Source organism: Salvelinus sp. IW2-2015, linkage group LG4q.1:29, assembly GCF_002910315.2.
Source record: "Salvelinus sp. IW2-2015 linkage group LG4q.1:29, ASM291031v2, whole genome shotgun sequence".
Taxonomy (NCBI): Eukaryota; Metazoa; Chordata; class Actinopteri; order Salmoniformes; family Salmonidae; genus Salvelinus; species Salvelinus sp. IW2-2015.
Window position 1 is genome coordinate 8,255,312 of NC_036842.1, and position 5,346 is coordinate 8,260,657.

Below are 5,346 nucleotides of genomic sequence, written 5' to 3' on the forward strand. Positions count from 1 at the left end.
GGTTAATTACTATATTTATTTTTTAACCACTGGGGTGCCAAAGTGTTTGGCATGTTCTAATTTCAAAGGCAAAACCGATCCTCGATCTCTACTCCTACTGAGACACTGTGATACGGAACCAGAATTTTAATGCGGGTAGAGGCTAGGGGCATTGGATCAAATCACGTTGATTGTCGCGGATAGCAGGTATAAAACGTAAGAGAGTGGTGACTAAGCAGGCTCATCCTCAAACAATGCACTATTCAATAGAAAGGTAAGAAATGGAGAATGACAGTATGAAAGGTAAATGAAATAGAGAATGACAGTATGAAAGGCAAAGAAATAGAGAATGACAGTATGAAGGCAAAGAAATAGAGAATGACAGTATGAGGAAAGAAAATAAGAATGACAGTATGAAGGTTAAAGAAATAAGAGATGACAGTATGAAAGGTAAAGAAATAGAGAATACAGTATGAGGTAAAAATAGGAATGACAGTATGAAAGGTAAAGAAATAGAGAATGACAGTATGAAGGTAAAGAAATAGAGAATGACAGTATGAGGTCACACAGGTGACATGTGACCTTTCTCCTATAGAACATGATCACAGGCACGGCTCAGCTGGACGGCTGCATCCTGGTGGTGGCGGCACTGACGGACAGATGCCCCAGACCAGGGAGCACCTCCTGCTGGCACGCAGAGTTGGCGTGGAGCACGTGGTGGTGTTGTGAACAAGGCGGATGCGGTGGGAGGACAAGGAGATGCTGAGCTGGTTGAGCTGGAGATCAGAGAGCATGCTCACAGAGTTGGCTACGACGGTGAGAACACGCCCGTGGTCATCGGCTCGGCCCTCTGTGCCTGGAGGTGAGTGCATGGTACGAGGTAGGGTTGTGGTGGTGACAGATAACCTCACAGACTTCAGATAGGCTATCAGCTCGCTGGCAAGGTTGATCCATTTTATTTTATTGAACCGTTTTAAAATACAACTGCTTCAGCCATGTTAGAACAATAATAGAAACATGCAACATAATTGAGGTTAAAAACCACAAAGTCAACTGACTTATTTCAATGTGCTCTTTTAGGTAGCCTCACAAATCCTCCTCACCCCGCGAGCTTACATTAAACACTGCAGGGGTGTCAGTCTGGTAGGGGTGTCAGTCTGGTAGGGTGTCAGTCTGGTAGGGGTATTGCCAGTCTGGTAGGGGTGTCAGTCTGGTTGGAGTGTCAGTCTGGTTGGAGTATCAGTTTGTAGGGTGTCAGTCTGGTAGGGTATTTGTGGCCTGCTGGAGGTCATTTACAGGGCTCTGGCAGTGCTCCTCCTGCTCAAAGGCGGAGGTAGCGGTCCTGCTGCTGGGTTGTTGCCCTCCTACGGCCTCCTCACGTCTCCTGATGTACTGGCCTGTCTCCTGGTAGCGCCTCCATGCTCTTGGACACTACGCTGACAGACACAGCCAAACTTCTTGCCACACTCGCATTGATGTGCCATCCTGGATGAGTGCACACCTGAGGCCACTTGTTGGGTGTATGACTCCGTCTCGTGCTACCACTAGAGTGAGAGCACCACCCAGCATTCAAAAGTGACCAAAACATCAGCCAGGAAGCATAGGAACTGAGAAGTGGTCTGTGTACCACCTGCAGAATCACTCCTTTATTGGGGTGTCCTGGCTAATTGCCTATAATTTCCACCTTTTGTCTATTCCATTTGCACAGAACAGCATGTGAAGTTATTGTCAATCAGTGTTGCTTCCTAATGGACAGTTTTGATTTCACAGAAGTGTGATTGACTTGAGTTACATGTGTTGTTTAAGTGTTCCCTTTATTTTTTTGAGCATGTATAAAGCTTTACATGACAGTCGAGCTCTGCTAAATAAACTCTGCTCCCTATCAGAGTGCTCCATTCGTGTGAAGCATCTCATCTAATTAGAGGAACGGAAGGCCTATCTGAGGTTATGTCATCGCTACAGTTGGCAAAACATCTTTGGTGCAAATTCATTAAGATATACCCTGGCTGATGTTGGCTACAATATTTATTTTCACTTTGACATGTATATATTTATCTGCCTTTTGGCTCATTTACTGATTGTCCTGCTGTTCGATATGTCTTTCTCTTGAAAGATGGCAAGGTGCTTGTGTTACTTCGAAAAATGCAGCACTGTGGTCTCTCTTCTGATTGTGTTTGAAGGTGATCCAATCCCTTGAATTTGTTTGTGTAACGCCTCTTGGCCCAAACGGCATCCCTTCCAGACAGACAGCGCAGCGGTATCAGTCTGGTAATTATGAGGCCTAGCTTTTAGGTGAAACCTTACCTGTTGTCTCGCTCGTCTAACTCCCCAGACAAACAGCCTGACCTGGGGTGAACGCCAGTGCTGAAGCTCCTAAGCAAAGTGGATGAATACGTCCCTCTGCCCAAGAGAGAGCTGGAGAAACCCTTCCTGCTGCTATCGAGGGAGTCTACTCGATCCCAGGTGACTGACAACTAGCTCAAATCGTATAGAAACCCAGATTGTGTCATTAGTTAAAAAAGCTGTGTTGCCACTAGGTGAGTTTCTTCTCCTCACTCTGCCATTGATCTGATCATTGTTAAGCTATTTAAAATGACATCATTCAGAAGTAGTGCAGGGATAAATTCAAGCTCTTCAGATAGGTGTTCCTGATTGACACCATGACAATAGATAAAAACGGCGATAGGATCCCACTGTCCGTGCATACAAGCCGGTCCCTTGCTAGGCTCATCCAGTGTTTGACGACGGTTTTCCGTAGCCACTGAGCTATCTTGATAACTGAATCATTTTCAAAGATGTTTATGTCTGTGCAGCATGTGTTTGTGATGGAACAACGTGCCTGTTTCTGTACATCTGTGGTGTAGGAATAATCAGTATATCTATAACATCCGTTCTCCTCCCCCTGTCGTTGTGACTTAGTAACAGTAACTGTTTGGAAGCACTTGTATCAGTTTCCTTTGTACCTTTCTGTTTCACCGTTTATTTGATTGATGCACGTGTGATGTACTTGTCCCGTCAGCTGTCAGTACTTCTGTCTCTGTTGCTGACTGTCTGTTGTCTAATCTACGTCTCCCTCTGGTATCAAAACCATTTATTAAACGTGTATTCATTCATCCCTCTTTCAGGCAGGGGTACGGTGGTGACTGGCACTTTGGAGAGGGGTGTCATTAAGAAGGGCGACGACTGTGAGTTTGTGGGGCACAACCGTGCCTTCAAGTCTGTGGTCACTGGTAAGTGAATGGGGAGCCACACCACTATAGAAAGATTGATTTCATTTCCAACAATTCAATTTTTTGTCATTCATAGAGCTTTCATTCTACTAATTGTAGAGCTGTAGCACACAGGTAACATATGCTGTAAAACTGTGTTCTATTACTGTGTTCATATTTCTAGAATTATTCCTGTAAGTACAGTTTAACACTATCATTGCTGTTCATTGTCACAGTGGACTGACAACAATAGCCCGAACCCCTAGTACAGAGTACTAACAAAACTACAACTAACCCCTAGTACAGTGTACTGACAGAACTAGTCCTAACCCCTAGTACAGAGTACTGACAGAACTAGGCCTAACCCCTAGTACAGAGTACTGACAGAACTAGGCCTAACCCCTAGTACAGAGTACTGACAGAACTAGCCCTAACCCCTAGTACAGAGTACTGACAGAACTACAACTAACCCCTGGTACAAAGTACTGACAGAACTAGCCCTAACCCCTAGTATAGAGTGGTGACAGAACTAGCCCTAACCCCTAGTACAGTGTAGTGACAGAATTACAACTCACCCCTGGTACAGAGTACTGACAGAACTACAACTCACCCCTAGTACATTGTAGTGACAGAATTGAAACTAACACCTAGTACAGAGTACTGACAACTACAACTAACCCCTGGTACAAAGTACTGACAGAACTACAACTAACCCCTAGTACAGTGTACTGACAGAACTACAACTAACCCCTGGTACAGTGTACTGACAGAACTAGCCCTAACCCCTAGTACAGTGCGGTCACATAACTAGTCCTAAACCCTAGTACAGAGTGGTGACAGAACTAGTCCTAACCCCTAGTACAGAGTGGTGACAGAACTAGTCCTAACCCCTAGTAAAGAGTGGTGACAGAACTAGCTCTAACACCAAGTTACAACTACAACAGTTTCTCCACTGCACTTCTAGCACTAATTACCCACTAATGGACAGTTACCCATAATATCCCTCTGGTAACCCCTCAACTCCATCCAAAACCTCCAAACACACCACCATTATGAGTCTAATTGTTCTCCCTTCACCTCCCTTCTCCATCTCTGGTTCCCTCGCTCCCCCTCTCTCCTCCCCAGGCATTGAGATGTTCCACCAGTCTCTGGACAGAGCGGAGGCAGGAGACAACCTGGGGGCTCTGGTCCGAGGGCTGAAGAGGGAGGACATTAGGAGAGGGATGGTGATGAGCAAACCAGGCTCCATCCAGCCCCACCAGAAAGTCCAGGCCCAGGTCTGTATCATATAATAAAATAAAGTCCAGGTCTGTTATCTAATATAAAGTCCAGTTAATATAAGATAAAAATCCAGGTCTGTCAATCAAAATAATCCAGCTATTCATAAGATAAAGTCCAAGGTCTGTATCACGTCATAAAATACAAAGTCCAGGGTCTGGTATCAATATAATAAATAAGTCCAGGTCTTATAGCATATAAATAATAAAGTCCAGGTCTATATTATGGTCATAAATAAAGTCCAGTCTGTATCACATCATAAATAAAGTCCAGGTCTGTGATCAATAAATAAAGTCCAGGTACAATATTCAGGTTTCAGTCAATAAGTCCTTCTGTGATAAATAAAGTCCAGGTCTGTATCACTTCATAAATAAGTCCAGGGTCTATCATACGTAGAAATAAGCCAGTCTGTATCACTATTATCAGGCGATCATTAATAATAAAGTCCAGGTCTTATACATCATAAATAAAGTCCAGGGTCCTGATATCACTACATCAAATAAAGTCCAGGTCTTATATCACTAATAAATAAAGTCAGGTCTTATCATCACGGTCTAAATAAAGTCCAGGTCTGATATCACTCATAATAAAGTCCAGGTCGTATATCATACATAATAAAGATCCAGGTCTGTATCACATCAGTTCAAAATAAAGTCAGCTGTCATATACTATAAATAAAGTCCAGTCCGATATCACAGTCAATAAAGAATAAAGTCCAGGTCTGATATCACTATTAAATAAAGTCCAGTCTGATCAAAATATTAATCAGCTGTCAGATAAATAAGTCCAGTCTGTATACCACGTCATAAATAAGTCCAGGTCTTATCATATAATAAATAAAAAGCCAGGTCCCCTGTATCATATCTAAATTAAAAGGCCA

At 43.4% G+C, this 5,346-nt stretch overlaps 1 non-coding gene across 1 annotated transcript; it reads left to right on the plus strand.

Annotated features, from left to right (window-relative positions):
- The first annotated feature begins 2,316 nt into the window (after window positions 1–2,316).
- LOC111961362 (uncharacterized) lies at window positions 2,317–4,493 on the plus strand. Its single transcript, XR_002894481.2, has 3 exons — window positions 2,317–2,442; window positions 3,105–3,209; window positions 4,314–4,493. It is a non-coding gene; the product is annotated as an uncharacterized protein (transcript).
- Window positions 4,494–5,346: the final 853 nt, after the last annotated feature.